General features: G+C 36.9%; 1 non-coding gene across 1 annotated transcript; it reads left to right on the top strand.

The window, feature by feature from the left end:
• The first annotated feature begins 595 nt into the window (after positions 1-595).
• TRNAT-CGU (transfer RNA threonine (anticodon CGU)) lies at positions 596-669 on the top strand. Its single transcript has one exon. It is a non-coding gene; the product is annotated as a tRNA-Thr (tRNA).
• Positions 670-10,640: the final 9,971 nt, after the last annotated feature.

The raw sequence follows: 10,640 nt of genomic DNA, 5'->3' as shown, positions 1-10,640 counted from the left end.
GAGATACCGTACTCTTGTATGTTCTGAAAAAAAATTGTACATTGAAAAAGTTCTTTCTACGTCACAAGACATAGCTGGAGAAAATCTGAAATATGATCCAGTACATACATACATAAGTGTTCTGTCTAGAGGCAGGTCTTTCACTGCAAACCCAGCATTCTCCAATCTTTCCTATTTTCTGCCTTCTTCTTAGTCTCCGCATATGATCCACATATCTTTATGTCGTCTATCATCTGATATTTTCTTCTGCCCCGAACTCTTCTCCCATTCACCATTCCTTCCAGTGCATCTTTCAGTAGGCAGTTTCTTCTCAGCCAAGTTAGGCATATACGTTGACGTTTTTTTTTATGTCCAAGTCAACTGTCATTATACATGGGGCGCACTCAACTGAGTGACTGTTTGGCCGGGATTCCGCAGTTAAGTGCACAGTAATCTGTACAGAAATATGCACTGCTAATACTGCGTTGAGTGCGCCCCGTGTATAATGGTAGTTGACTTGGACATAAAAAAACGTCAACTTATATGCCTAACTTGGGGTCCGGCCACAAAGGGAAACACTGAAAGAGGAAGGTTCGGTCCGGTGCTGTGGATTGAATTCGGCGTAGCTCAGTGGTCAGAGCGCTTGGTACGTAGAACCAAGAGACCCGGGTTCGATCCCCGGCGCGGGAGCGAATTTTTCTCCTCAAATATTAACAAAATCCTTATTTAAATTACTGACGAACAAAAAGACTGCAGGACAGTTTGTGAACGGATAGAATAAAAACCAACCGTCTTTGTCTGAACACAAACATCTCGGTGCCACACTGTTTATAAACGGATAGTATAAAATCAAACTTTATGAAACTATGTTATAAAAACCAAGAAGTATCTATGTCTGAACTAAACTGCGGCACACTTCATGAACGAGCGGTTTAAACACAAAGTATCTTTGTTTAAACGCAATAGCGCCGCTTCTGTAAAGTACATGAACAGACTGTATAAACAAGTATCTTTATATGAAAATAAACGTCTACTACTGCCCTGTTTATGAATGGGTATTATAAAACGGTGGGGGATGATTGGCTGAAGCAAGTGAGGCCAGACCTCAGTCACTTGGCTTACTTAAACTCAAATTTTGTATTTTTATACAACATATTAGTTATTTGAATTAAACAAATAGCTTTGTAGAAGTATTTGAAAACTTTTTGTTGTGTATTTTTATATAACATATTAGTTGAATAATTTCGAGGGAAAAATTGTTCCGGAGCCGGGTATCGAACCCGGGACCTTTGGTTTAACGTACGTTAAACCAAAGGTCCCGGGTTCGATACCCGGCTCCGGAACAATTTTTCCCTCGAAATTATTCAAATCAACTTTACAGGAAGTTATACCTGAAATCTTGATTTGCAACATATTAGTTATTTGAATTAAACAAATAGCTTTGTAGAAGTATTTGAAAACTTTTTGTTGTATATACAGGATGTAACGAGTATATGTGTCTTTATTTTAACTTATAATTATTCATGCCATAAGGAACTAAAAATGTTCTTACAATTTTTTTTCTAATTTCAATATTTTACTAATTATTAAAGTTTACAATATTAGGCGTTTGGCAACGTTTCTGGACGGGGAGGACGGGGTTTAGAAGTATACAGTACAGCTCAAGCGGGTACAGACATACCGGTACAAAACAGATGTTCTGTTCTAATGCAGGAGCGGACCGTGATAATACTATTGTTTACATAAAACGAGCAGCAATTACAAACTTCCAGTCTCATTAATAGAATATTATGGTAAATTTACATTTTTAATAATAATATTGCACCATTTTTAATCGTAGGTCTAAAAATAAACAATAATCGTTTTCTGCACAAAATGACACGAACATTTTTTTCTAATGCAACATTTTAATCTCTCCCGCTTCCGTAAAGCAGCATAATTTTTAAACAAATTTCTGCTTGTGTGATTTTTGAAACGGGGTAAGAGACTTCTAGTTTCTAAATCGTTGAGAAACTGCTACAAAAGTTCGCCGATTAGGTGACCTTCTTTGAGGAAAACGTTGAAGGTACATCCTTCTTGCCTCACTTGAATTACGACTACTTTCTCCATAAATTAATAGCATATGATATTCCTAACTGTGAATGACATTGTCGCAGTGGCTCTTCCTCGGGGGAGGGAAGGGAGGAACGTCCTCCTCACGTTTTTCTTCTTTTGAAAGTAAATACCAAATGAAATTTAAGCCTTGAAATTCGAGAAAGATTCGATAATTTTTAAGTTCACAACTATAAGAAAACCCCAGTTGATCGAGTTTTAAATGACGCGCACTCATGTGCTGCTAGAAAACTGTGAGAAAGATGCGAGATTGTTTGTGTGGAGGAAAGTCAATCCATTCCTCCTTTACTGCAGTAAACACACATAGACAACAGCGCACTAGCGGCCAGAGAAAGAAGCAGAGTTTTAAAGCAAGTAAATGAACGGATAGGGAGGAGATCATCCTCTGAATCAGCGCATGGGCGGGAAATAGAAACCTCCTGGTCGTGCAGCAAAGCTCGCTACCGCTGCCATCTAACGATGCTGCATTCAACCAGACTATAACACATCAGGAGGAGGCACAATAAAAACAGTTTTAACGCAAATCTATGAAATACACCATATAAACTTTTTTTAAATTATGAATCAAAATATATTATCATTCCACTTTTTTTAAGCTACTATTCATGGTTTGAAACTTTCGAGGAATCTGAAAGTTGAAGTTGGATTTATATAAAACAAAGAGGAAGTAGTTCTACGTCATTATCGCAGAGCTTTTTGGCCCCTGAAATTCAGTTCCATTCATTGTCTACTAGACAGAGCAACAGCAAAGTTGTCAGTTTTGTACAAATATATTTGAAATTGAAAGTACTGCAAACTACATTATTTTTAACGTAAGAAAAATTAATCGGCCACCGGCAGCTTTGAAGAATAATGGTAGTATGACTTTACAAGAATTTCAAAAGCATGTGATATGGAACTTGTAAAATGTACACGTGACAACACAAACCACGTGGGTGGGTGCAGTATTCTCGTTTTCCTAACAGATTATTTCCCATTCCCACTTCAGTAAAACGGTTCCGGTTACGTGTTAGTAGCTAGTCTCTTCCAACACGTGTGATGCTGTAGTGTGCGTGAAAAATACTGCGAGGTTGTGAATTTCCTTGTAATTGTTAATTTGTGCAATTATTCAACAATGAATGGAAGTGGAAACATATTATATTTTGGACAATTTAGGAAATTCAGTTTACAAGAACAGATTATTGCTATACAAAAAGGAAGGCCAACCCCAACATTACCTGGTCTTACATGTATGCATATAGGTTAATTTTTAGCATGTTTCTCTCAAGAAGGTGACATTTTGCGCTGTTAACTTCTTTCCTCCTCTTAAGAAATATGCAGGAACCGCCACTGCATTGTCGAATACCCTGTACTGAAATGCCATCAGCTCGGCAGTAGAGCTATGGACAGAGAGCTTGAACTCAGCTGACTCGTACTATAGACATGCAGAGTAGGTACTGCCTGCTGAATGTTGCCTTGTCTCTCACGCCAGAATATTAACAAATTTAAGCATGTATTTTTTTTAATTTCACGAAAACGTAATAGAACACATACATATTTATTTAAATTAATATTAACTCTTTGCTACATACCTATATCTACTTATGTAATTGTTTTCGTAATTTTACTAACGATATAAGCAGTATAACGCAAATAAAATAAGAAAATAATTTTTTTTTCTGGGAAAACTATCAAGTTTTGACCTTATGTTGCATGGACTTTTTTGATCCTGTAGACCAGGGGTCGTCAGCACAGAGCACTCTGGGGATAGTCTCTCTTACTCGCGGAAAACGCAGTGCACTAGGGTGTACTCCGTAGCTGCTAGCGGGTATGCTCTCTATCTCTCCCTGTTGCAATATTTTGCAACATTATGAACATCGTGACAGTCTTTAATAAAATTAATCCAAATAACAAATCTGTTTGTGTATCATTGGTTACTCGTGCATTCCAGAATACTCGTCCATTACGGTCAATAAATCTTTCTTAATTCAACAAGGAACATGTCTCTGAACGCGAAATAACCGCAGCTTTGAATTGTTGAGTCACGCATAAATCGCTGCCAGCGTGTTGGTCGATCTGCCTTTCCGCTTACTTTCAGAATCAACATACTCATACATTGCTAATCACTTTATTCAAAGTTATGACTTGTGGCATAGTGCCTGTCGCTCCTATTCCTCGCTCAGGCGTATTTAGATCGAACTAGAATATACTCAACCGAAGATATGAATTTAAACAGAAAGTAGGGGACCTGTTGTTTCTTTTCTATTACTTATCTAGGGATACCGATTTAAAGTAGGGGAAAGTAGCCTATATCGTACCAGCGCCGAAATCGTACCACTATTAATGTTGAGGAAAGTATTGCATGCAGGAACCACCTGAGGAATTGTTCATGAAATACAAATAGAAACTGATACTCATTCAGTTTCCCGCCTTTCACCCAAGACAACAGCTGTATTAAATCGTGCTTAATAGTAAGTTCTGATTTATCATATAAGATTTTCTTACTCTTTCGTAAGCTTTTATTAAAACATTGAGTTAGTTTAATGAATGTGTTTTATTGCACCTAGTATATTAGATTGTTTGCATTATTTAAACGGTAAAAATAATCACTGTAACAGTTTTGTTTAGGTTATAATCTGAATAGTTTGCTTGGAGTGCTAATTTCCTAAATCGTACTTTTTAAAGGTTGCTCATATCGTACCAGTACGATTTTGGCAACGTGAACAAAGTAACGTTAGGTGCATAATATTTTCAAATTTCGGAATATATAATGATCAAACAAGAATACGTAAAATCGGAACCAAGTGATGTACTTAAGGCACTGGATGAATTTCGATCCGGAGCAGTGAGATTGAATGAATATTGCCGTAAGTACGAAATCTCAAAATCGATTTTCAAGAGAGATTTGATGGGCAAGGTAAAGAGAGGTCTGGATCGTCCTGCAAATGGATCTGTTAACGAATTGTACAAATTTAACGTTGACGAAACGGGTTTCTCCCTAAACCAAAGTTTTCAGTTCAAACGAGAACGAGAAAAAGTGTTCAGTAAGCTGTTGTGCTAACTTCAAGTCCCTGTAAGAATCAATTGCAGCAGAAGTAATCGAAAGGAAGAACTTCAAGGGGGGAACAGAAAAAACAACAACAACAAATCAACTATCAAAAATAACGAAAAAGGCATCTAAAATTATTGATGTTAATGTAAAAGAAGAGGACTGGATTTATTTTATCTGTGAAGAAGCTGTCATTATGATTCCTTGCTCTCTGTGCTATCAATGGGTGCATGAGACATGTGCAGGAGTTTCTACGGCTCAAGAAAACGTTCTCATTTTGTCTGTGACGTGTAACGACAGAATCTGACAAGTAGGTATCTTTCATTATGTGTTAAATAAGATTGAATCTTAAGCGATCCTTCGTGTTTTCGTTTTACTAGATCTTGATAATATTTAAGATTTATATATTACAAAAATGTTTGTATCTTAAAACATCTCTGTTTCTCATTTGTATTAATAAAATTCCATTTTAAATGATAATAATGTAATGAAATGTGTTATTTTTATGAAGTTCTTATTGTGAAAATTATGTCTTTTATAAATGGGTACGATTTAAGCAACCTATAGGTACGATTTAGGAAACTAGGCTCATAAATCGTACCACTTGCAACAGTTTTAAATAATGTCTTTGAAAACAATTTATAATTATTTAAAAATTCTGAAAAAAAAATGTTTTGTGTCCCAAGGTACTGTCTCAATGTCTAGTAGTATATGCAATTAAAATTCCTTCCCATTTCTAAATAACTGAAGAAAAACTGAAAAGTGGTACGATATAGGCAACCTTCCCCTAACTAAATTCAAAATATCCCGAAAAACAAACGTTGTTGTCCTGTAAAAAGAACTAATACGGTGGGGGGCAGGGGCCCCGCCATAACTCCGCCTATGAGTACCAGGTTATTTAACGTCGATATAATTGGCGATAGCGAGGTGGTATTTGACGGTGTAGGTCATCTTCAGTTGGGGATAACCTTGGAAGTAATCCAAGCAAGCCATCGGCTCAAGTGGGAATCGAACCCACTTTCCTGAATAATCACTAATCAGAAATGACACAAAACGTGAAAAAGAACTAAAAGAACACGAGACAGGAGCACAACTGAACACTTGGCCTGCCGGTATACCTGTCAGGTGCTTCGGTCTGAAGATAGATCTGACGGATTTCCCACAATCCAACAGTCCAAACGATTGGCCGGCCGGTCACACCACCAGTGTTGCCAAGTCAGCGGTTTTGTAGCTAAATCTGGTGTTTTCAGGACTATGGTTAGGTACAGAATTTTACCGTCAGCGGCTAGCTATTTATTTGGCGTTTTTTGATGATTCAGGCAAAGGGAGATGATATTTTTAAGTTTTTTTGTCTGTAAAGATGTTATATTGTTTTTATATGTACTTGCGGAAAACAACATTAGTTAATCATAAACTAGAGATTAATATGGTATTATCACATTTTTTCATTGTGCGAGTATAAAATATCAATGTTTTATGTTAACTCTATTTCGTACAACCACGTCCATTTCCTGCCTCATCCATTGTTGTACAACAACAAGGTAAGGTATGCCACCAAAGAGTTTGTAATATATAACTAGAGACACCAACTGCGCTAGTTTCGCGTACAAAATTGAAGCGCTTTTCGGCCACCATTAAAGGGAGTTGATGCTACGCCGGGAGTGCAAGCAGTTCATGCTTATTGAGGAGTACGAATAAATATAAGTACACTTGAAGGGAAATAATAAGAAAATGGTGAAATACTGCGCCGCAAATATTTGTTCGAACATAGCTACTATTGTAGGATGCCCAGGAAAACATGCATATCTTAATATTTGGAAGAATGTTCCAAATGCAGTTCCTCCTTTGAATGTGTTTACAGAATGTCGGAATATTTCATGGATAAAAGTTTTTCCAGAAACACATTAATCAGGTTTATAAGACTGATTTCAACAATGTCTGTAACGGTTAGGTGCCATCACATTACAGTGGATTATAATAGCAGAGTGCATAAGAAAATCCGCAGACTATATCTGTCTAAAACTGTTTTGTTTCACAATAAATGAATTAATCATGTAATTTCCGTTTTGTACAGCATGTACTTCTAATTTTTGGTTATATTAAATGCAAATAAATTAGTGAAAATATAGCTGATGGCCTAGCTAGGCCTATTATTACCACTGCTACTAGGTCTACTACGACCACTACTAGGCCTACTATTACCACTACTACTAGGTCTATTATTACCACTAGCACTGACTAGGTCTCACTAATACTAGGCCTACTAATACCACCAAAACTAGGCCTACTATTACCACTACTACGAGGCCTATTATTACCACTACTACTAGGCCTACTATTACCACAAAAAATAAGCCTACTACTACCACTAATACTAGGCCTACTATTACCACTACTACTAGGCCTATTATTACCACTACTACTAGGTCTATTATTACCACTACTACTAGGCCTATTACCGCTACTAACTATTAAAAAGTATGTACTGACCTCTAACTTGGTGGTCATCAATTACACAATGGATAGATTGTTTTATGATAAAATTTATTCTCATAATTTTTATGATCTCATGTTTCACCACTAAATATTTTCTAAGCACCATATATCTTCCTCTTCCTTTGCATGAAAGGACTGAAATATAGATCATATAGATATTTATTACAGTAAATATCCATTATTATGTCTTTAAAACAATACTAGTAATACTGAAAATTAATGTTGGCATTGCCATTATTCAATATTTCACATACTTATCCCGAGTGTATATGGTAATTTAATTTATTTTTTAGAATATCGCCATTATAATACTTTGATAAATATAGCGCTCCTCTGCCATTCACGTTTATTTCATCACGACTCATCCTTTGTAAAAGATGTTCAAAATTAAAACAGTGTCTATCACCAGGCTACATCAATGTATTGTGGTACTGTTTTAGAATTTCGCGCCGCAAACACTCCCTTTAATGGCGGAAGCTAGCCAGTTCAATTTGTGACATTTTTCTTGCCTGCCACTCACGGGTATGTGTCTCTAGTAAGTATTACAAACTCTTTGTATGCCACATTCGTTAAACACTTAGTCTAATCATGCAGGCATTATTTTTGTAAATGAATTGATATGTTTAATCATAAGGAGTACATAGATAATGAACTGAATTATTATTTTCATGTATGATAACTTATATTATGATTCATTCATTCATAGTGTTCTGCCCATGGGCAGGTCTTTCACTGCAAACCCAGCATTCTCCAGCCTTTCCTACTTTCTGCCTTCCTCTTTGTCTCCTCATATGATCCATATATCTTAATGTCGTCTTATATATTATTTAATTTATCATTCCACATTGTAGTTAATGTAACACAGACATACCGTCGAGCGGGGTGACTTTGTGCCATTCGCGCATTTCATAAAAAAACGTGAGGAAGTAGTCTTTAAAACCGTCACAAGGTTTTAAAGACTACTAAACATAAGGAAGTAGACTTTAAAACCTTGTCACGGTCTTAAAGAATACTTCCATGCGTTTTTCGCGAATGGCACAAAGTCACCCTCATGGCACAAAGTCACCCCTCGCGACGGTACTTAAAAACTAAAACCAGGCTTATTGTTGGCAGCCACGTCTCCAGCTCAGTGTGAAATCAGATTTCGAACGGACTGGTGTGATTGTGAATGTGAAGTGTCCAGTATATTATTCTTGATCGACTTCATTCAATTTTGAAGAAACATGCCACGTAAAACTCCAGAGTTTTAGAGATGTGTGAAAAGAAAAACAACGTGTTGAAAGGTTGGGTGGAAGAAGTTGACGGTGATATTTCGAAAGCTCGATGTAAATGATGTAAGGTGATAATGAATGCAAAATATTCCGATTTTTATTGTCCATACGATTTTGCATAGACAATAGAGCCTACGAAGTGGCACACACTTTCCATAATTTAGTCTCTATTTTTATAAAATTCTCCAGTTCCTAAAACTGTATAGTTTGTATTTCAAATTTGGAAGTAATGTGCTAAGAAAAATCTGGAGTTTTCCAAGTACAGTTTAGCGGTTTTTTAAGCTTGTGCAGCGGTGACTGGAATTCTGAGTTGGCAACACTGCACACCATACGTCAGTTTTGCCGTTCAGTCTTGAAATGTGCAGGCCGAATGGAAGGTCAAACTGTGTTTATGGAGTCCTTACTCGCTGTCACTAATCTCACACACACACACACACACACACACACACACACACACACACACACTAGGTAACCGCGTAGTTGAGATATGATTAGAACCCGCGACCGCAGGTTAAAGCTAGGACCTCAGCCGTTGTGTACAGAGTGGTCAATATCTCGAGTATACACCTACTTCAAGATATCTGGAGGAGAGGCATTAACTTTCAGTATTTCTGACGTTATTCCAAGCACGTGCCAGCCTCATCAACCCATGGAACTCCGCTACATGGGTGTCTACTTAAATATCTTGCACCATTGGGTTCCAGCGAAGTGGAACATTATCGCCTATAAAACCAACTGGCCCACTGTGTGAGCACGGGCTATTACATGCTTACTGCTCAACACCCTCTACACAAGAATATTTATAATTCACAATAATATACAGATAAAAGACGCTTTCTCAGTCGCAGAGCGGTTCTTTGTTTTTCATTAGAAGTGGGAATCCTGAGTTCAAACCTGGATTAATTCATATCAGTCTTTAATGTTGAAAGTCCTGTTGGATATTGGTTCATGCTCCGAGATCTTGCTGAATTTACATAAATATACCATTTGCAAATATTACATTTTTAGCACATCATTACATTTAAAACAAAATATTATTTGAACATTTTATTAATTGTATTCTGGAAAACTTACATGAGCTAAGTGCCATTTTTACTTAAAATTAGATTTTGCTATCAATGTAGCTATGGGATAAGGCACATGCATAGCTGACAACGCTATGAGCCTAGATCATATATACCCAGATTGCTCTGCGTTATAGGATTTGACAGTAACAACTTTTGTCAGGTTTACTATGCTGCCATCTAGTTGTTACATAAGGAGTCATGTCATAACTCCTATTTGAATTGCATTAGCGACTGTACTGCCATCTCGTGTTCGTTTACGGCGGACGGATGGCGATCCTGGCGGTTGTTCTCTTCATAAGTCAGTTTCCACAAACCTTTTTTGATAATTTATTGACAACTTACGGAACATCTGCACGCTTGGAAAAAAATGCATTAAGTATTTCTGCAATTACAATAATTCATACAGAAAAATCAAATTCATATAAACCAGTGTAAGTTGTCAATAAATTATCAAAAAGGTTTGTGGAAACTGACTTATGTCACTTCTCCCCAGCAATGCATAATTTATATGTGATCTGGCTATGTGCCAATGTTGTTTCTAGTAGTTTGTACACTCCTCACAAGATGGTGCTTGTGGTATCTCCACTACGGCTCCACTACGCTCGGAAATTCTCAAAGAGCTATGTACCCTCTGCCCAGCATTAATTTAACTTACCACAGTCTACTATATACAGTCGCGAAGCTTGA

Source organism: Periplaneta americana, chromosome 16, assembly GCF_040183065.1.
Source record: "Periplaneta americana isolate PAMFEO1 chromosome 16, P.americana_PAMFEO1_priV1, whole genome shotgun sequence".
Lineage (NCBI taxonomy): Eukaryota > Metazoa > Arthropoda > Insecta > Blattodea > Blattidae > Periplaneta > Periplaneta americana.
The sequence above is the reverse complement of the archived record's forward strand: the minus strand, read 5'-3'. Positions and strand labels throughout refer to the sequence as shown.